At 46.6% G+C, this 22991-nt stretch overlaps 1 protein-coding gene across 8 annotated transcripts in view; it reads right to left on the reverse strand.

The window, feature by feature from the left end:
- Positions 1-20468, reverse strand: part of Rnf152 (ring finger protein 152) — a 76366-nt gene extending 55898 nt beyond the window's left edge. For 6 of the 8 annotated variants that reach the window (XM_048443849.3, XM_085688431.2, XM_048443852.3 and 3 more), the window contains exons 1-2: positions 20106-20468; positions 18864-18986 (exon numbers count right to left, since the gene is read on the reverse strand). The gene's annotated coding sequence lies outside the window, so the exon portion shown is untranslated. Of the gene's footprint in view, positions 1-17898; positions 18189-18863; positions 18987-20105 lie in introns of all 8 variants that reach the window. The other 2 variants (XM_085688430.2, XM_085688433.2) reach the window with 2 other exon arrangements.
- Positions 20469-22991: the final 2523 nt, after the last annotated feature.

Raw genomic sequence — 22991 nt, forward strand, 5'->3', positions numbered from 1 at the left:
AGATTACAAGTGCAGGCCACAACACATGCCAGCTTTTCCACCTGTGTTCTGGGGATCAAATTGAAGTCTTTATGCTTATACACCAAATGCTTTACTAACCGAGCCATCTCTCCAGCCCAAAGAATGAGACTTTTTAAAATCCAGGATGCCACCCAGCAGCCTGCAGGGCGGGGCTTTGGCTAGTGGCATTTGATGCTGAGTCCTCAGATGGTCAGCCTGGACTCCTGAACCATGAACAGAATGTCTTGTTCTCGGAGAAAACAATTCAAAGTTCACCTCAGGGCTGCAGAGTACCTGACCTGCGAAGCCAGTCCTTCCTGTCTCAGGCACTCTCGACTACTGTAAACGGAAACAATGCACAGTATAGACAGCCTGACTTCGTAGTGTGTTCACAGAGAGAACTAACCTTCCTGTGAAGATCACAGAAAGGGTTCTGCGTCTGCAAGAGCAGCAAAGCTGATGTCTAAAGTCCCACCTTGGTCAATGAGACTTTCCAAAGACCAAAACTATTTGAATAAAACTCAATATCAGTGCTAATAACTTCAGCAATATCTAATTAAAAAAGAAAAAGAACTCTTACTTAAGTCTGGCGTTAACTTCTCAAACATTACTGAAACTCCACCCATCTTCTCAGCCTCTCCTTTCTGGCTTGCCCTGCATTCAGGCGGCATTTGCTGCTCTACTGAAGCCGGCTTCCCTCTAAATAACCTCAGCATTTGCTGCTTCCACAATTATGTCATTGATGTAATTGCTGCCATCATGGCTCTGGCAGCTATTTGTTGCACTATAATTTCCAGATGAATTTCGGGTGGAGAAACAAAATAGCCACAATAAGATAATTAATTAAAACTATATTATTACTTTATCAAAGAGTGTCTGGAATAAAAATCCTCAGGCTTCTGAGGATTTCGTTTTTAGTGCATCTCTGTAGTGAATAAACAATTCATCAAGAATTTGGTTAATTTTCTTTGTTTCTTAGGGCACTGTGTTTTCATTTGCATTTCTCACTAGCTAATACTGTAAATTTTGAGTTTACATGTGAACGCACATGTGTGCTAAGCAGTTTTCTGTAACACAGTGATAGGTTGCTCCACTGGCACAGTAAGTCAGACCAAGCAGAACTGAAAAGTAAAAGAACAAATTTATTTGAGCAAAGCTACTCCCGGGCAAGTCCTCCAGTCTCAGAGATCGGGACTGGGGAAAATTACAAACCTGAACTAAAACAGGGAGTTTATATACTGTGTAGGCAAGGGCTGAAGATGTGTCCCTTACACGCTGAGTCTGTGCCCAAGTATGGCCGAAAGCTGACCACTTGAGGCGGGGTCTTGGGCTACTGGACCTTCAGGGGAGGAGCTGCCGCAGCCACCAAGTGTGGAGCAGCCACCAAATGTGGGACTGGGCTTTTTGGTGCCTTTTCTTTGCTGGAGATTCTCTGAGAGGTTGGGGTTTGGAGAGACAGGAATGGAGCTTTCTGTATCAAGCAGGAATGAATTAAAAGATCCGGGTGAACATGTGTGTGGTGTGGATATGTGTGCACATATGTCTGCATATATAGAGGCCAGAAATCAGTATGGCTCTTTTTCTCTATACTCATCTTTGGGGGGATGAAGTTTCTCACTGAACTTGAGCTCACTAATGGACTAGATTGGCTGCCGGCCTAACAAACCCCCAGAATCCACTTGCCTCTGCTTCTCTGGTGCTGGGATCACAGGTGTGTGACATTACACCCAACATTTTAGGTGGATCTGAGTTCTACACCCAAATCCTCATGTTTGCAAACACTTTACCCACCGAGCTGTTTGCCCAGCCTCACTGTCATAAAGATTGCAGTAGTATAATAGCAGACAGTCTCTCAGGGCTACTAACGGTGGGATGCAGGACTTCCATCCTCATTTTCCTGATTTCTAGAACAATCTGAGCTGCTGTGTCTTCTGCCTGATCCCCTCAGAAGACAGCAGTTAATACAGAGACCTTTGACTGCTCAAAGTGCAGAGAATAAATGACTGCCGCGTGTCCGGCTCTAAACGGAATGTATGCGTCCCCTCCTCAGAAGGCTCAGGGGTTGTCGCCAAGGAGCGGGAGAAAGAGCGTAAGAGCCAGGAGCGGGGATGGCAGTGAGGAAACGATGCTTTCTTCACAAAGGGGGGGGGGGGGGATCCACAGAGCTGTGCGAGCTCAAGCTGGAGAAACCCCAGCGTGGGGAGTGGGGAGGCGGGGAGGTGGGCGCGGAATCCCACCCCGCGCTGAGGAGCCACCAGCACTGAAGACCTTCACAGACAGGCTTCTTTAATGGCCTGATAGGCCAACGGTCTTCCAGGACAGGCCCCACTCCCAAGAGGCAGCACAAACTAGACTCAGAGAAAATAAAGCAGAAAGTTCAAAGTTCACTTGGTATAGAGGGCAAGGAAGAGAGGGTGGACATGGAAGGAGTTGGGGGAGGGGTGAGCACTGATCAAAGTAACGGGTGAAATTCTCAAGGAATTAATGAAAATATTTAAAATTATATAAACATTTAAATATATATTTTAAAATGCATAGCCTATTACTATGACAATCCAAGTGGAAAATACTTAGAAGGTTTGGGATTTAGTACCTGTTAGTCGTTAATTTTTAAGTTTCAAAGGTACAAATACCAAAGTTACTACTTAAAGTTTTATTCAAAACTTGCAATATCCATATGTAAAACCTGGTTGGGACTACCACAGTACTGTACAATTTGTATGCAAAATGTGTGCATGTGTGCACACATACACTTGTACACATGCGCATGCGTTCATGCGAGTGCACATGCAGTTACACATGCTTGGATATGTGCATGTCTGCGAGGCTGTGGGCCAGCCTCGGGTATCAGTTCTCAGGACTCCATCCTCCTTGTTTTTGAGACACAGTTTTTCTTGACTGGAAACTCACAGATTCAGCTAGGATGAGCCATGAGCCGCAGGGATCCACCAATCTCCACCTTCCCTTGCTGTGGGTACAAGTGTCTGCTTCTTCACCTATCTTCTTGCACGGATGTTAGGGGTGGGACTCGGGTTTTCATGCTCACATGCACTCCACCGACTGATCTGTCTCCTCACACCACTGCTCACTCTTCTTACAACCTGCACAGAGTTCTGCACAGTTTGACTACACAAAGGTTAGTTCTAAGGGAGCAGGTTCAGTGACAGAGGGCATATTCATCCTATTTAAGCCCTGGGGTCAACCTCAATACCACACATACACACACAGAGAGACACACACACACACAGAGAGAGAGAGAGAGAGAGAGAGAGAGAGAGAGAGAGAGAGAGAGAGAGAGACTCACATGTCAATGTCTCCATGTCTCCGAAGCAATAAACACATTTGGCTAAGTCAGTGGTAACAACCAACCCATGACAATTCACCTAGCATGCTGAAATTAGTGTCTATAAAAATAAGAGTTTCTTGATGATAGAGCCCTCAATCAACCAGCACCATGGTGAACACAATATCCAAAACAGTGTGGAGAAATTTTACAAACAATAAAATAAAAAGCATGTTATTACTACAGTCCTTAAGGAGATCTGAAACTAGGTAGAAATATAATGTTTCGTGCTTTTTAATAGTAAAAAGAACCAGCTACAGCCAGAAATGTACAGATCAGCCAAGCCCACCCTTCAAAGAGCGCACATCTGTCCCTGCCTGCTCAGCAGCTGGGTGATGGGTGTGCACAGGCAGCACTAAGGCTTGCAGGATGCTGGAGGCAGCAGAGGTTGCCTCTGAAGGAAGCAAGCTAGGCATAGTCAGGATCTGCATAAGGTAGAATATAGGGCAAAAGATTCCCAAGGAACCAACAGCTCCAGTATTGTCTGGAACTGGAGAATTACACAGCTGTTTGTGTGGAGAGGGGACCTTCATCAGACTCCCTATGCTCCAGTCAGGCTATCACAGGACTAATTTTATACAAAGTCTGGAAAATATTTTAAGTAGTTTAAATCCAGGAGAAATCATATCAATTTGGTAGCAATAACTATAAATCAATCTACCCTACAATGCTAACATAACACCATTGATTTCAAAGCGTGAAAATATTCTCTTTTAAGAGCCATTTTTTTCCCTTTGTTCCATCAGTTTTTTTGAACTGTGTCCTTCTAAAGACAACTTTCTAGAGAGTCCTTATCACTGTGGACAATGTGGTTTAGCCTGAGTCGTGTGGATATTTGGAGATTGGCTCCCATAGGTGCTGCTGGCCTCTATCCAATGCCATTTCCAAGGTCAACACTGATTTCTCTGAGTCTGGCCCTTAACTGGAATTTGTCAACACCATTCGTTAACTCTGAGGGAAAAATAAAATCCATTCACCTGATTCTACCATTGGGCCATACCCCAAAATCATGAATTTCCTCTGAGGACCCCGGGCACTCATTTACCCTTTACACTCTTGCTGCCCCCTCCCCAGGGCTCAGGCCTTCACCGTATTTTCTGTGGACCTCGGGGATATCCTCATCTTTTTGTCCTCTTCTTCAATTCATAGTAAACACTTTTGGATTCATCATCTAAAAACAGCTTCATGTTCACTTTCTCCTCTGGATGCAAAGCCTATGTTCCTGACAAGTGACTGTGGAGGCCCTATTCTCACCAGCTGTCTTCCTCCTTTCTCACACATTTCTACTGCATCCTCCATGTTCCACCACACATCCTCCATGCTCCAGCCACACATCCTCCACGTTCCAGCCACACATCCTCCATGCTCCAGCCACGCATTCTCCATGCTCCAGCCACACATCCTCCACGCTCTAGCCACACGTCCTCCACGCTCCAGCCATACATCCTCCATGCTCCAGCCACACGTCCTCCACGCTCCAGCCACACGTCCTCCATGCTCCAGCCACACATCCTCCATGCTCCAGCCACACGTCCTCCACGCTCCAGCCACACATCCTCCATGTTCCAGCTACACGTCCTCCATGCTCCAGCCACACATCCTCCATGCTCCAGCCATGTGTCCTCCATGCTCCAGCCACGTGTTCTTCATGCTCCAGCCACGTGTTCTTCATGCTCCAGCCACGTGTCCTCCATGCTCCAGCCACGTGTCCTTCATGCTCCAGCCACGTGTTCTTCATGCTCCAGCCACGTGTCCTCCATGCTCCAGCCACGTGTCCTTCATGCTCCAGCCACGTGTTCTTCATGCTCCAGCCATGTGTCCTCCATGCTCCAGTCACGTTTCCTCCATGCTCCAGCCACACGTCCTCCATGCTCCAGCCACGTGTTCCCCATGCTCCAGCCATGTGTCCTCCATGCTCCAGCCACACGTCCTCCATGCTCCAGCCACGTGTTTTCCATGCTCCAGCCACACGTCCTCCATGCTCCAGCCACGTGTTCCCCATGCTCCAGCCACGTGTCCTCCATGCTCCAGCCACAAGTCCTCCATGCTCCAGCCACACATCCTCCATGCTCCAGCCACACGTCCTCCTTGCTCCAGCCATAAACACTATTTTCTCTCCAGAGGATAAAATGCACCGTCTCCTACCTCCTGCAGTTGTTGATTTTGTTACTGCCTTCCCCACCTGCCATACAGTACAGCCTAACAAACGCTATCTGGTCTTCAAAGGATGCTGGATGCTACTTTTTTTTCACAAATCCTTCCTAGGTTCTCTGACACAGTTATCCACCCCCCGCAAAAACTCCAAAACTGTACTATTACATCATCTAGTATGACCTGGCATTTGTATCCTGTGTACAAATATTCTTACTCCTGCAAGGTAGCCTCTTTCAGGAGAAGTAATCCATCGCTTTGCTAAGTTAGGACCTTCTGACATGAAATGTTACAGAATACATGACACAAAAGGCATTAGCCAAGTTGGAAAACTACCTGACCTACACATAAGGAGGCACAACACCAAGAACATTTTCATTGCCACACTCAAGTGCTCATTCCAGAGATGAAGTTACAAATCTCTGGGCAGAGTGAGGGCTGAGTCAGCATTCTGCAATGACCACAAGGAGCACTAACTCCAGAGCTGTGTTTGTGTTCTAATCCCAGCTTTGTGACAGGGAAGAGCCAGCTAACTTCTCTAGCTGACGGTGCTCACCTGTATCTCAGTGCTCCTGACATAACCTTCTGCCTTTCCCTGCAGGACCATTGTGAGGTTTCTACTCATACACAAAACACAGATAAATAAAGGTATTTGTAAGTTAGATGTCTACAGCATTGTTACTAGAAAGACTTCACTGACTTGCTGTCAAGTCTGATTGTCCTCTGTAGTCGGGCAAAGGTTGTGACAGACAAGGTGAAATTCATCACGAGAGTGACCCTCCATAGAATGGACAGAATCCTAGTCAACAGAGCAGTCACATGAGGCCCTGAGTCAAACCAACAGAAAGCTTTCAGCCACCAAAAGGCTGGTGCACAAATAGCCATTGTGTCCATAAATAAACCCATTGTTGCCATCCAGATGGGCCCCGAAGGAAACCGTTGGACTTACATATTTTGGCCAATGATTCGACAAAAAGGCAAGCACAGATAATTGCTACAAAAGAAACCTAGCACTGTACACTGAGTTTAGTCTGATAAGCAAGTTCTGAGCCCAGGTTTTTAAGCCACATCATAAAGAAGGACTTTGAATACCGGAGTCTGCCTCAAAGATGCTCAAATGATACCGTGATTTGTTTATTGATGGTGTGGTTAATAGCTGTGACTGCAGGGCATCAACACCTGTCATTAAGATACATTAAACAGGCACTGCCATAAGGGCTTCAACTTGTCTCACACTACAGACTCAGATACATGGGGCAAGATCAAAACAGCTAGTAAACTTGATGCTCGATCACTGTTTACTCAAAGCATAGGGAGGTACTCTCATATCCAAATGATTACAGTGCTAGGAATAACAAACTCATTTTATCATCTTAATTTTAGACATGAATTACATGAATTTACATGAATTATAGCAAGCAGGCTGATTCTATACAAAACAAACACGCAGAAGCTCTGGCCTTTGTCCCATGGTCACTGGAATCCCTATGTTCCCTCATACCTGGAAGACTGGCCCATACGCTTCAGCTGGTTCCCTTCTTCCTGGTGTCAGGAAAGGTTTGTCAGGGTAGGCTGAAGGCTAAAGCAAGTGTCCCCAAATCTCAGCAGCCTCATGCAAAAACACTTCGCCTCTTCTTCACCTTGCATTCTAAGTTGCTGGCTATCAGGGGCTCTCTTCCACATGGTCATTTTGGGGATCCAAGTTTTTTCCATCTGTCATCTACCCAGAGACCTCCCTGGACCCTCAACAGCTGATCAGCAGGTCAGAGCAAGAGGAGTTGTAAACAAGCACCCCTCTTTGAGCTTTATCTCACATCTGTGTACATCCCATGATGATAAGCAACTGGGGTCTAATATATAGACTGTCAATTGGTGGTAATTTTATCTCCTAAAATATAGAAATTTATCAGATTGTTAGACAATGGCACCTAGTGGGTAGAATCCAGGGACTCTATGAAACATCCCACAGCACAGTTAGGTGCCTCCACAACAAGTAAACATCCAATTCCACTGTTAAAATGCTGAGATTTCAATGGGCTAGTCTCTGTCACAGTCATTCCTGTGTCCATGCTGGAATCCACCATCACTTTCCACTAGTCAATCCCAGCGGTCCCGCTTGGGTCATTTACTAATCTCTCCTTCCTTCAGCAGAACTTCTTACCAAGTCAAGGTCCCAACAGTCAGAGAATTCACAATGGAAGGCTATGGCAGCATCATGCAGAGTGAAAGAGAATGAGATTAACAAGAAACAGTGGAAGGAGGGAATTCCGACTGTGGGAGTTGGGAGGAGACCAATAGACGGGTGAAGAGGAAAGAGGCCTTCGGGGGTACATCCTACAGCTCTTCTTCGGCATACAAGGAAATGGCATGACTCACGGAACAGAGCTGTCAAAAGACAGACTTCATTCTTTCTGGAATGAGGGGCAATAGTAAGAGAAGATGGCTGTAAATGCTTTTCTGTTCAAATGTAGGGTTTGGTACTGTATTCAAGAAAGGTATGGGTCCTGGCATCTCATCTGACACAATAACACACACTGACTTTCAAAAAGTGACACTTGTAGAAACAGCTCACACCCCAGGCTTTCCAGAAGCTTACCCAGCACAGTGTAATGCTCAAGCGACAGTGAAAGCCACTCCTAAACTCCCGAAAGAATTTGACACCAACGTTCTCAAAGGTGGCTCTTGAGCCAACAGCGAGCCAACCTCGCACCCAAAGACAGGCTCGTGTGGGGCTCTGATTCTTTTACTAAACTACGTGGTAGTGAAGCATCTTTTAGTGAATTTCCCTTTCTAGCTCCTCACCCCCGTTTTGAGTACGGCTCCTACTGGGTGAGGGTACAAGGACAGACAAGAGTTGCAGAGACAGATCAGCTGATGCAGTGCTGCAAGCAACAGGGATGAGGCAGATCCCAAACCTGAATTAAAAAGTCAGGTATTGTGATGTGCATTTGTAATCCCAGTGCTTGGGACCTAGGGATAGCTGGGTCCCTGGGTCTTATTAGCAAGCCAGCCTTGTCTACTTGATAACAAAATGCACACCAAATAAAAACCAAAGATGTATGCCATCTGAAGAGCAATACTTGAGATCATCCTTTGCTGTCCACACATAAACACACAAAAAAGAAAACAGATGTGACCATATCACCCAGGGCCATAGACTGCTCTGGCATAAGCATTCCATGTGCCCTGAGACAAGTCACTTAATGTTCCCAAGTTCTAGCCTCCCAGACAAACTGGTCTTCAGGCACTTTAAACCAGAGTGCGTAAAGTACAGGACGGGCGCAATCTATCACATGTGTGCTGGAGTTGACACCTACCATCCAACAGCTCTCAGTTTGTAAAATAAATTTTATAACTCTACATGTTTGGGAAGAAAATTCTCTGATAGCCTACCATGTCATGTGGTGGACATTATCAGTGAGCGACTTCTTCAACCGGCTTGAGAAGACGCTTGGAAATGAAACCGAAATCACCACAGAAACAGCAGAGACTTCTGATTCTGAGAATAAAACCAAACTTTGGAATGACCATATTTCTATAAAAATTCTCACTGCCACTCTGCCTTCCCATCACCGTCTCACTACTTCTGTGATAAGCTTGGGAGAGAAAACATATATTTAACTATTCAGTACTACAGATTATATAGAATACTACCAATTACCTAGCCAAAAAAGAAAACTTATAAAAGGAAGAAATTTGTTTCTTTATTGAGTCACATTTGCCTTCAGGAAAATGGCTACAGGACCTCATGCTGCCACCCCACATGGCACCAAAGAAAGACCAGGCAAGTGGCACTGACTACATCAGCCTACATGTCAAAGCTGATTAGGGCTGCCCTCCCAATTTACAAGGAATTCTAGACTGTCTACATGGTGTCTCTCTTCCATTGCAGACTAGACTTGGCCATGAGGGAATCTCATTCTATGGGGTACAATAAAAAAAAAAGCAGGTTTGGAAACGCCAAGGGCAGACTCCACACATTAGGTGATATAGGATCTGAAACCTAACTTAGTTGTTTTTCCTTCTTAGTGAAGGCATTTTCCATGACAAACTAACAAATATCTTGCAGGACAGTGTGACAACTACCTCAGGATGTAATTCTCAAATACCTTAATTACTATTTTGTTATTTAAAAAAACCTAAGGGTAGATAAACCATTAATTTTAATAGACCTGGTTCTACCATTGGAGGGAAAGGAAAGCACCAACTAAACTAGTATTGAGCATTTTGCTTTTAGAAAGGCTATTCACTAAATGCAATCGGCTCACCCAAGATTCCCCTCACACAAGCAATCTGTTTGCCTTTTACTTAGGTGAGGTAACACAGAATGAAGAAATCCAGCTCCTCAATATACAGTGAATATGATGTCTTAGTGATCATAATGATTCCATGGGAAAAACTGGCAAGCATGCCTTACAGTTACCTCACATGCTGCATTCATGAGGGTAGCAGAAGAAACAACCACCAAACTAACGGAATATACCAGTTGCTGGCAATCCACTGCAAACTCTGCTCACAACAGCATAGTAGCCTTGGATGCATTGCTGTCCTTCCCGAGGAGACAGAGATCCCAGGGTTATCATCTAACACATCTGGTAAATACTTAGAGAGTCTGTGGGACTGAAGGTCTTAGCAGTTTCTTCCCAAGAGATACTAGAGCATGGAGCGAGGCCTAGTTCACTTCCTCCCCCAGGTGCTGCAGCAGACTCATCATGAAATCCCTCTGGAATCCTTGGAAAGAACGCATGAGGTCTTGTGTGTACAACATCCCCAGACAAGCCCACGCTTCTGTCATGTTTACAACATTGGGCAAGTTCCAGAAACATCCCTGCTTCGAACAAAAGACAAGGCAGTTTGATTGTCTGTTGGGCTGTGTGATTTCCCTAAGAAGAAAAACATCGAAGACAGACTCCTACATAAACATACTCCAGATGCCACTGCACCAAGACAGCAAAGTACATCTAGAATCACACCCCTCAAATTACGAGAGACTCGGTGTGAACTGGTTCGACATTGACGCTGATCAGCAACCACAGCCTGACCAGGACCTCAGGATGAAGAGGCGCCACACCTTCTTTGTGTGGCTCTTTAAGTAATTGCTAAAGAACTCATTGCTTCCAGCAAGTCTTCCTTGAGTGCTTACCATGTTCCTAGCTTTGGACAACAGCCTGGGCTAGCTCAGGAGCAGCCGCTGGTAAAGGCGATTTCTGAAATAGTTCATTAGCTTTCTGTTTCTAGTATATTTTTATTTATTTATTATATTCTTCATTAAAGCATCTTTCTTTTAAAAACCAGGAACAGAAGAGTAGCAGCAAGCAAAGACCCATTCCAGAATGCAGGTTCCCAAGTGAGGGCTCCAACAACTTCAGGTCACCTTCTCTCTGCTCGGTCCAATCCTGCCCTTCACCATCCTCATGCCTGAGCCGGTCAAATGCCCACAATGTCTGCTTTAGGATGGCATACAACAACCATAATCCACAACAGAACTTCTATGGAGAAAGGCAATTTGCCCCAGTTTCCTTCTGACTGTTCAGCATTAAAATGGAGTTTTGTGACCTAGGTGTTCCTATGTAATAGACAGCCTTGGGCAAACTCTGCACAAGACCCCTGAGCCCAGGAAAGGGGCAGACTAACAAGGTTCTAACACGAGTGACATGCTGCACAAACCCCTGGCCTCTCCCTTGGCTATCAGACTGCAGAAGCAGTGGCCCAAGGCATTGAAATTTCTACAAGATTCTCATACCAAGGTAAGGAAAAAGCAGGAGCCTGGGCGCAGAGCTTATGTCCCAGGAAGAGATTTCACGCAGCGCCTGCAACCTGTCAGACCCCATGCCAGGAGAGCTGGAGCTGAGACAGCGATGGGTCAACAACGCACCAGAACTTCCTGAATCTTCTATTTAAATCTAACCCTCATGTCAGCACCCCGAAGATGGACTTTGGGATCACTGGATCTCTTTATCTGTCCCTCTTCCCTATGTACCCACAGCAAATAAATCTCTTTTTTCTGCTTTTCACTGTTGCTTGTCTCTTTTTTAAAAATTCTGATTTATTTGTTTTCTTTGTGTGTGAGTATCCACCTGCATGTATGTATATGTAGCAATGTGTCTGGTGTTCATGGAGATCAGAGGGCATTGGAGTTACAGCCAATGGAGTTACAGATGGCTGTGAGCGCTTGTGTGGGTTCTGGGAACCAAATCTGGGTCCTCCGTAGGAGCAGCAAGTGATCTTTAATGGCTGAGCCTTTGCTCGACCTCTATTGCTTATCTCTTTAACTGGCCTCTTGAGGATGCTAAGGAACTGGCTTGTTAGGACTGCAAGCACAAGTACCAACTCAATGCTCCAACAAGATCATTCTGGTGTGTCCTTCACTGGGCTTGGAGAAAGGAGCTGTTGTCCTAAGTCAGATCAGCAACTCTGGCTTCCTCATTCTCTTTCTGACTTGTTGCCTCTAGCTGCTTCTAGTTGGCTCCAGCTTCCTCCTGGGCAGTAGTTCCTTTGAAACTACAAACCACTTGAGAAAAATGTCAAAGAGATGCCCCAATATTTCAATGTTAAGTCCTCAATGACAATAAAGTACAAAGGGAACCCTCTGTAACTATTGTAGGCTTATAAATATTTAGGGGAAGTTATCTCCTAGGCTAGCTTCCCTGCTGGTTAGACCAGGCTTCCTCACTGATGGGTGGTAGATGTTGAATAAAATTGAAGTGAATAATAGCTGCATTTATTGGTGCTTACCACATGTAGAACATGCTATGTAATCTCTAATAATCTATCAATATCCTATCTGTCTGTCTGTGTCTGTCTTGTTCTCACAGCAGCTCAAGGAGGTTGGTTCTCTCTCACTTTTAAAATGAAACAATGCCCACTCAGTCCTTAGTCACTTAAGGTCAAACACAACGCCACCACACTTTAAAACTTCCCTGCTTCAAATCGTTCCCCTGGAGCAGGGCCATGAAAACACATGGTAAGAAATCAGAAATTGAGAGATAGCACCAGACAGACACATTTCTTTCATTATCTTCCCCTTTAGCTTTGTATTTACAAAAATACTGAGCTAAGTATATACATTAAACTGTAACAAAATAGAGACTTTTGTTAGAATGGCACCTGGTAAAGACAGGCACCCACTACCTGAATAGATATAACTGTTTATCCGATATGTGGCGTATTCACTGATGATCAATGTTTCAAGTGCTAGTTATATTCCCTTAGGATCCGGCCTTGTGGGTTTTGAAGGATCAGTGCCATAGGGCAGGAGAAGACAGAGGGCCACTCCATCTAGTTATGGCTGACCCTGCCCTCCAAAGGATACAAAGTTCTCTAATATGCTCCTAATTAGTTTTTTGTTTGTTAGTTTGTTTTTTTGTTTGTTTGGTTGGTTGGTTGGCTGGTTTGGTTTGGTTTGATTGTGTGGTTTTTGTTATTTTGGTGGTTATTATTTTGACAGAGTTTCTTGTAATCCAGGCTCCTCAGTAAATAACTTCGGCTGTCCTTGAACTTCTGAACCTGTTGCCTCTACCTCGCTTGGTTCAAGGCCCAAACCACAAAATAAACAAATACATTTAGTAAGGTGGTGCACACATGTAACCCCAGCACTGGGAAGGGAAAAAGAATGGGAGTTTAAGGTTGTCTTTAGCTACATATAAAGTTTGGGGCCAACATGGGTTCTAGAAGACCTTATTTCAATAAAAAAATAAAGTAAAATAAGCAAGTGCTGAAATTGAAGGGAAGTGCCACCCTATCTAGCTCTCCAGCCATTTGTAATCTCACACTACTAACCCAAACAGAACCTAGCTGCAGCTGGCACACCTGCCAAAGAACCTCACTTCACAGACTGGTTTTGAGACATCTGTCTCAGCTGTACTCTTTGTCCTTCAAACTGAGAACAGTTTGTATGAATATATTCCTGCCCAGCTGCTCCCAGAAGCTGAACATACTTCTCTCCGCAGTAATAACACTCTCCTTCACGATCGGTCATGGCAGTTCTAGAATCAAAAGAAGCCAGGTAGCGGAAAGACCACTGTGAGAGGGCATGGTGGTCAGCCTTGTTTCCCAGTCCCGCGGGCGCCATCACCACTCGTTTGCATGGGCATCTGGGGAGACGGGAAGTCCTCGTGTTGCTAGCACTGTGTCACCAAGGAGAAGATTGATTGATTGGTTGATTGATTGACTGATTGATTTTGTAAGTAATGGACAAAAGCAGGCTGAAATAATAAGACCAGTTTTGCTAGAATGACCAACAATAAGAATCTTTCCTCTCCAATCACAGTGCTATGATAAGGGCAGCCTGGAATTCAAATTTGGCATAACAAGAGAAAACTTTTAGAAACAAACTTCTTTCTAATCTTTAAGAATATAGAACAAAAGTGTCTATAATTCCTTCATGGTGGTAGATCAAAATCAGTTCCTATGTCAAAGATTCACCAACAATAAGGTATTTATTGATCACTCCTTGTGGATTAACAAGGTGGTAAATACCAAGTGGTGTGAGATTCATCCAGGTCTCATGTTGTAGGAGCTTTTGAAGAAAAAGATCATATAGATAGCATTGGCTGCCGTCCCCTGGAGGGAAGTGCACCTCGGCTACCCTCTCTCACTGCGGGGCAGGACCCAGAAGGGCAATAGCTGCAAGGGTCTCATGCACTAGGGTTCTGGGGAGATGAGGCTTAATGGCAAAAGACATCTTCGGATATCTCTTTAAAGCACCCGCCTTTATGTTAATTAGCCTTGATAAGTTTCAATGATATAGTAACTAAACAGAAAGACAGTTCAATACAGACTAACAGTACAGTGCTCTGTCATGAACGATGAATGAATAAATGAACAAATGAATATGAATGAATGAAAATGAATGAAGAGGTTGAATGAAATGAGACAACAGAGACAATCTTTCCAGAGAATTTTGATAATGAAGGATCACTAGGGGATCAAATGACCCAGTTAGATGTTGAGTAGAAGTGAGCCATTAGCAATGGGATGGGCAGAGGGAAAAGGAAGGACCCTGAGGCCACACAGTGCACAAGAACCAAGAAAAGTGCAACTAAGTTTGGGGAAAATTATTGGTGGTACATGCCTATAATGCCAACCAAGATCAGGGAGGCAGAGGCAAGCAGGTACCTGCGGCTTGCTGGTCACTCATCCCAGCCTTACTCAGAGAACCCTAGGCCAGTAAGAGACCCCATCTGAAAAACCAAAGTGGGTGGTGTCTGAGTTAGAACAACACCAAGCTGTCTTTTGACTTCTACATGTGCACACACATAAGCAGAAATGAAGACTGGAAAGGAATTCTGGGGTCAAACCAGAGAAAATGAAAGGAAAAATAGGAACATACGCTCCCTCCCAGGAAAACCCTGAAATATATGTAAATCATGGGCGCTGACTCCTGGGACCCACAGCAGAGCAGAGCCCCCGGAAGAAGCAGAACCTTGCCTTCTCCCCCACCCCTTTCTGACTACTGGGACTTTGTGACGGCAGGAGGCAGGAAGCACCCATTTTTGCCACAAGTGTCCTCCACGTGAATAATCAACTTCATAAGTACATTAAAGAGGTCACATAGAATATAGAAATATATTTTGAATTTGCTTAAATGTCCTTCAAGGTGAGTCTCACAGGGCTCTCTTCTCTTTCTCACTCATTCTGTGTTCGCCCTTGGCCTAACCCTGCAGCTGCCTCCTCCATGACTCCCTCTCTGCTCCTCCTCCCAGCCTTGCACTCAGATGAAGCTGCGCTGGAAGGGTGGCCTCTGCGTCACTAGGCTAAAGCACTGCAATCTCAGAGATTAACTCGGTTTACCATGTCGCTTCTGTGTATCATTGAAAATTACTTCACGGTGACAAAAGCGATACTATTTCACTAGATTCTCTGCTTAATGTTAAAGTGCATATCAAATCTTAAAGAGTCTAATCTATGCACATAGTCATCTCAAAGTGGGCAATGGTGTTTAAGCAACTGTCTCTCTGAAAACAGCCAGGGTTGCCACGCCTTTGCAAGGCGTGGTCCACAGCACCCAGTTCTTTGTATGGGGAGTACGGCAAGACATGATTTAAAACTCACCACCCTCATAGCCAGCATGGTGGTTAATGAAAATATGAATATCCTAGAACCCTCTGGTGTCCTGTGAGTCCACTGACCTGAAAAAGCCTTCTGGCCAAATTGTTTTTTCTATCAAAATTACAGGAGTTGTCCTAAGCCCCTCCCTACCTGTTCTCCTCTGTTTTCCCAAGGTCTTAGCTACAGCAGGTCACCTTCTGGGTGACTCTAGGCCCACCTGCCACTCCTTTTCTAACCTGGGCTGTTCCAAACAAAATCAGGAAGTCTTAGACAAGAAGCAGATGGTAAGGGAGAAAAAGTCTGCAAAAGACATTTCCGTGTTACATAAGGCTGGGCATGCAACCTGCTAGCATTGGCCTTGGAAATAACTACTGGCCTATTGCTGCAAAGCAAACCTCACCCCAAATAGTCATATAGAAAAAATTCTCTATTTTTTGATAATTAGGAAATAGTCATATAAGTAAACATACTAACACTTTAGTAAATAACAGTTTGGAGAAGATCTATGTTTTTAATGTATGTGTACATGTGTGTATATGATGTGTATGTGCATGTGTGATATGAATTCACATTCCTGTGTTTACATGTGTGCATGTCCACAACAAACATGTGGGGGTCAGAGTACCAAGGCATTGGTCATTACCTTCCACCTTGTTTGAGAGGGTGTCTCTTTGTCATTCTCTGCTGCAAATGCTTATAGCTGGCATATAAGCCTCCAGAGAGTCTCCTGTCTCTCCTTTCTTTGTTGTTGGGACACTGGGATTACAAATGCGTTCTCTGACATTCAGCTTTACTTGGGAGCTGGGAATGCAATTCTGGTCCTCAGGCACTTTACCCACTGAGCCATCTCTCCAGTCAATGGACCAGACTCTTTAAGATACTTAACCATTTTTCTTTTACTTAATAACTCCTCATGGAACAGCAAATGCCTTCCAAGTCTTGAGCCAGGCCCCATGAGACAAGAAATGTATTAAGTCTCTAATGTAGCACAGCTGTTCCCAGTTCTTCCCACTTACATGCAAGAAATACTGAATTGTAGCTAAAAAGTTCATAGAGCTTGCTCGGGACCAGAACAGTGCAACACGCTTCTGGGGAGCATTACGGGATTGACTGACACCTGAGCCTCTTCCTCTTTTGAGTACAGTGAGTTTAGGGTCTGAGTGACTACAAAGAGCCTGGCCTTTCTACTCAGTAAACCCAGGGAAGAAGCTGCCGGGCAGGGACATGTGGAGCACTCCTTACTACAGCAAAATCTGTAACACATCGCTGCTGGAAAGGACTGGAAAGAAGCCCAAAAAAGTCTACCTGTCCCAGCTGTCTTCTAAATCTGGTAACACAGAAATGTAGACTTTGGTTCAAACTTGAAGCACAGCAGGGTGTGAGAAGCACCTTGAGAAGCAGGTATAGAACAGTAGTCAAGAGAAAATGAAAACAGAATGACCTCTGTACATTGGTCAAGCCTCAGCAGCCATGGAGAACCCAACTGAAGAATTCAAAGTTCATAAAGAAAAGGTTACTTCTGACCCAGCCCAGCCACTTAGGGAGTAGAGGGCACCCTAGAGACAAAGATCATCAAGCAGAGGCTGCATGAGCCTCCTTGGAGGCTCTTCCCTTATCTCAGTCCCTTACAATTAGGCTTGCATTTCTTGTTCTGCCTACGAGCTCTCTGAGGGTGATTCATGACTGTGTCTCTACCCATCACTCAACCCTGGGCACCTCTCACAGACCTGTATCTATTAAGTGCCCAAGAACATCTGCTGAATGAGAAAGTGAGAACCAAGAAAAGCATTGGAACCAAAGGTTAGCCATGCCAACCTAAAGCTAAATTCCCAGGGAAAAGAGACTCTTCATGGGGGGTGGGGGAGCCAATGGAATGCAGCATTCCGTTATGAGTTATGACAGCACATGATTAAAAATCACAGTAAAACCTAATACAACACTGTGGCTATCTTTGTTCTTGGACATGCAATTACATGTGCAGGCAACTGTTTTCTTAGGTGGAAAATTGTAGGTGAGTTTTTTTTTCTATTAAAAAAGCCACACCCTTGGTTCTATTGCATTATTACATTCTCTGTTATTCCATCACGTGGTTTTCCTTCTTGCCGCAGCCCAGGGCACACCCCGAGTTACTGCTGACAGAAAAATCACTTGTCAGAATACCTCCATCCTAGCACCATTATAGGGATCTTGTCTCCCCAAAGTCTTTGTTTCAGCAAGAGCCACATGACTGCTCCACTTCTAAGCATTTTCCAAGCTTTCCATAGGATTCACATGGGTGCCACTCCTTGTTTTAAAGTCACCTTTCAAGGTAAAAGTACTCTAGACCCGAATGACGAGTGTCTCAAGTTCCTTACACTTTATTTTGAAAGGGAACTGGGGAAACGGTAAAGACCATCCGCTGCAGTCCTTGATGCGGTCTCAGGGCAAGAGATCCCGGTAACCTATGGCCTTCTGCAATCTGACATCCTAGGAAAGGAAGCCCTAAGTCTAGCCCTGTGTGGGATTCTGTAGGCCAATGCAGAGGTGTGTGTCCTGGTCCATGTGAAGGTGAGGTCTCCATGCACTCTGTCAAATTAATCTCTGATCTGGTGAGGCTGATCACAATAGACCCATCCTTGAAAAGAGATGAACAGGCCAGAGTGTTCTGGGAAAAAAAAAAACAAACAAACCCTAAAGATAAAATGTAGGAGAGTCTAATGGTTCATATTTCTACAAGTGGAAACTTAACTGAAGCTTGCCTTCTCCAGGCTTTCTGCTCCTTCCCAGCAACCTCTCCAGTAACTTGGTGCCAACCCACCCTGCTCACGACATGGCAAATACTATTACAATAAAAGATGGGAGAGAAATAGTACTATCTCCTAAGGCGGCCACTGTACTCAGCCAGTGCCCTAACTGAGCACTGGTCAGATTCCTCATCGGCTTCACAATTATCAGCCTGCCTACAATATCATTAGATGACGTCCCTACTGTCGACAAAAGACTGCCTTATATCCAAGCCCACATTTAGGTACAATTGTCTGCGAAGGGGCAGCATCAAAATTCCCACCATCCAGTGGAACTAATACACTCCAATGTAAGCCGCCCCCAGTGGCCTCTCCAAAAGGAAAGGATGAAGTCATTTGCAATTTGTTGTTGGAACAAGACATTCAAATGAAGTTCCTTAGATAGGGCAGGTTTTGTTTGCCTGGTTGGGCAGCCCCCACTCCTTCACAAATGGGAATGCTGTGGAAGCAGAAACCACCCAAGCAGTCCTGGGCCAGCACTGTGGGCCCAAATAACCCAGAGACGCACAGGCAGTTACACAGATCATCGGGGTTACCTGGATCTGTCACGCGTCCCTTTCACCCCCGTCTGCGTGATGACATCAAGTGGAAAGCATATGCATTTGGGAGGCAAGAGGCTGACAAGCAGGAAGCACGATTGGGACCCAGCTTTGTTCAGCCTGCAGTGAAACACATGCAGTAAGGGGTTAGATACACGCGCTACAGACAGAAATCCAAGCACCCTCCAGGGACACTGGGATAGGAGTGGGTGTCCCGGGAAGGTGAGACTGAGGGGTGGAATGCTGTCAGGGCAAGAAAGGGGCATCATGGCTCTCCCCAATAAATAACCACCTCCCAGCTCCTCTGCAGTCTCCCCCGCCCCCAAGTTCTCCCGCGGTATAGCAGCTACCAGCAACAGTAATCCCTCAGAAAGATAGGAGTACGGATGGAGAATACCATCATCTTGGGGCAAAGATACACTAGCAAAATACACTAGTTAATCCACAGAGCTGGCAATGCGGGGCGCATAGTCACCAGGGCTGCAATTCGCAAGCATCCTTTCCTTGCCCGGGCCACCACCTCTTCAAGTCACTGTCACTGTTTTGTCAATTACCCTACTGTTTCCAAATCTGTGCAGCGCTCCCCCCACCACACCCCCACGGTAGGCGGGATCCCAGACCAAAGCTTTCCAAGCAGCTCCCTACAAGTCCAGCTGGCTTTGTCCTGCCGCTGTCCTTCCAGGAGCAAGCGCCCCAGGCCCCTGGGTCCGCACAAAAGACCCCTGGAATCTGGCCCTCCACTCGGCTCCCTTTTCCCAAAAATGGCTCGGGGTCAACTTCTAGCAGGACATCGTGGACTGGGAAGGCAGGACAGGACTGCAGGAGACTACCCGGGGCTTGGAAAGGCTGGGGGGCACAGCATGGACGCGCGCGCTCACACCTCAAGGGCGCGCGCGGCTCATGCACAAGGCGAGCTCCCGGGACCAAAGCTCCAAGGGGGCATCCCAGGACTCAGCGGAACCAGAGGCAGCTGTCATGGCCCCATAGCGCTCCCAACTCGAGCAATGCCCGGGAGAAACACAACTCCTGGGACCACCTCCCCGGAAGACTCCACTCCAGCTCGGCACTTTTTCACCCAAATAGGCCACCCCAATCACAGTCCAAGAGGTACCCCCAAATGTATCCTAAGCTACCTTTGCCCTTCCCGGTTTTCATTAGGAGCAGGCATTCCCGCGCGCCCCCTCTGCACCCGGGACCGGGGAGCATACAGAGCCGGAAAACAAACCGAAACTCACTGACCTCTCTCAGCCGCCGGCTCGTACTCTTGCTATGCTGGCTGTGGCCGCAGTAGCATGGGAAGCATGAGTAGCATCCCGGGGGTCGACGTTGCCTGCCGCGCTCTGCCAGACGCGCGTTGAGGGCCGCCTGCCGCCTGCTCCTCCCGCCGCGGGTTGCGGGGCGGCGCGGGCAGAGTGGCGGCGTCTCCTTCCGCAGCCCAGCTCCTGGCCCGTCCTTCCCTTGGCTTCAGGCGGCGCCTTCCATCTGCCCCGCCACCCTCCGCGTCCTGGATTGGACACCCTCCGCCAAGCGCTGGTCACCGAACGGGAGCTTTTTGTGTCACCCCAAAGACCCAAGAGCTGAAGGGGGCGGGAGGCTGAGCTCTGCTCCACGGCACCGCCCCTCCCCGGCGACTCCGCCCCCTCCCGCACCCCACCCGGCAGCCTGGCCCGCACGTCCGTGTCTGTCTGTCTGTCCCCAGTCGCAAAACTCCTGGGTGCGGGGTGGGGGGACCGGGACGCGCCCTTGACCCACCCAAGACCAGCGAGCACCTGGACGTCTTGCCTTCCCCGCGCGGAAGCAGGACCTGAGCAGGGATCAGGTGTGACCTGGAGCCCGGGTGCCCGCAGGCTGGAGCAGCTGGCCTGGCCAAGGTGGTGACCCAGCTGCGACTCAGGACTCAGTATGGAGAGGTGGAGAAAGGAGTCTAGACTGTGGCCTTTCCCTCGGGTTCTTTTTGCCTGCTCCCAAAAGTTCACGAGCCCAACTATGGCAGGAACCTGTCAGCATGGAAGGGAATATGCACCAGGGGAGGCCCACAGGGACGCCTCACACCTGGACCTCGCGCGTTGACAAAGCATGCAGAATAGGGCAGCAGGAAGGAACAGGTGCTAGAGATAATAAAGAAGCCCAGGGGGACTTCTAAGCTCATCTGATAGCCTATGTTAAAGCCCAACTTCGGCTCGGTAGTAAAGTGCTTGCCTAGCGTGCATGAGAGCCCAGGCATATCCCCAACACCCCCAAACAAAAATAAAGCCTAACTTAATAGCTCCTACCTTACAGGAATGCTCTTAATGCCATGTAATTCCAGAAAACCAAGGGGCTCCTCCTGCCTCCTTGCTTAGCATATAGTGGGGAAATGGGGGAGGAAGGTGTCTGGGATACCACGCCTGAGTTCTGGCTCCTTTTCGGAAACATTCCACCAAGAAACACCCTGTGTCTCTCTCCATCTCCACCGTTCAGCCGAAGGATCCCTCGCCTAGGCTGCGGGTACTGAGTGCCTGGGTGGATCCCATGCTCCTTCCTGTACACTGGTGGTTCTCAACCTTCCTAAAGCTTTAATTCAGTTCCTCATGGTGTGGTGACCCCCCCAACCAAAAAATTATTTTCATTACTACTTCATAACTGTAATTTTCTACTGTTCTGAGTCATAATGTAAATATCTGTGTTTTCCAATGGCCTTAGGCCACCCCTGTGAAAGGATCGTTGGACCTCCAGGGTTTGTGGCCCGGAGTTTAAGAGCCGCTGCTCTAGCGGCAGCCCTGAGAACCACGATGGCTCTGTATGACTTAAGAAAACAGAGTTGGTAGCTGGTCTCTCTCGCTTTGTCCCACACTTACAACTTGAGGATGGTGCTCAAACCAAAAATCTGCATCCAAGAGACTGATGAAGTTTGTAAGGTAGTGCAGTTTCTGGGGTCCCAGTAGGGGTGCTGCTTCCTCTAGTCACCAGGGTGTCTTGCCCCATTGTTTCCATCAGAACCTCTACAGAACCCACAGAGAGGCTGTATGCAGGTCTTAGGAACCTGAGGTTACTTTGTTTGAATGGCTTCGACTTTAATACAGAAGAAAAAAATTCTAGCCAGGTGGTGGTAGTGGTAGTGGTGCCTTTAACACACCAGTAGGAAGACAGAGACTAACAGATCTCTGTGAGCTTGAGGCCAGCCTGGTCTACAGAGTGAGTTCTGGGTTAGCCAGAGCTACACAGAGAACCCTTGTCTTAAGAAACCAAAATAAGAAAGAAAAAAAAGTCTTTGGAGTCAGGACTTACACACGAACCCAAGGCTAACCTGGAATTCACCGTGCGGCACAGACAAACCTGTTTGGTAATCCTCCTGCCTCACCTTTCTAAGTGCTAGATTAACAGGTGTGAGCCACTATGACTTACTTGAAAAACTAATTTTTAGTTATATTTTATTCACGGTGCACAACCTGCCATAGCACAGGATGAAGGACAATTTGCATGCTGAGGAGTCAGTTCCCTCCTTCCTCTGCAGACTGAGCTCGGGTCATGTAGCTAAGGCCAGGCATCTTTATTCACTGAGCCGTGTTGTGGGCTCTGGACAGAAAGATAATAATGAGAAGCTAAGCAAGGAATTAATAACTCAGACGTTGGTCAGGGGCTTGGAATAAAGGTGATTCACAGCACCCCAACATTTTACCACTAGTGCTCAGACCAGAAATATTATTATGCACGAGTGCCTCTGAAGATTGCTTTTAAGAAAGTAATTTCAGGATTCAGTAATTATTCTAAAATGTTTCCACATCCCTCCAATTGCTTTCTAGACAATTCTTTGGAGTCGGAAATTCAAGAATTCTGCATGTCGAAGGTAAGAACCTCCAACTTAACTCATTTCCACTGACTGGGGTTTTAATTCACAGAGCATCATGGGGGTTCTGCCTTCTGTCCAGTCTTGTAAGGCTGTCACACAGAGAAGGTTAATTAACTGGAGCAGGCTGCAATGGGACCGTTCCTGATACACACTGGAGGCCAGAATCTGGACAGGCAGCTATGGTCTAAGTCACGGGAAGAACAGGCAGAACATGTTGTAACAAATTCATCTGCGGAACAGCCAGGAGCCAGGCAGCTAAGACCAGTCCGAGTTCAGAGCTGCAAGCCGCTAAAAGC

This window comes from Myodes glareolus, chromosome 5 (genome assembly GCF_982192425.1).
Source record: "Myodes glareolus chromosome 5, mMyoGla1.1, whole genome shotgun sequence".
Taxonomy (NCBI): Eukaryota; Metazoa; Chordata; class Mammalia; order Rodentia; family Cricetidae; genus Myodes; species Myodes glareolus.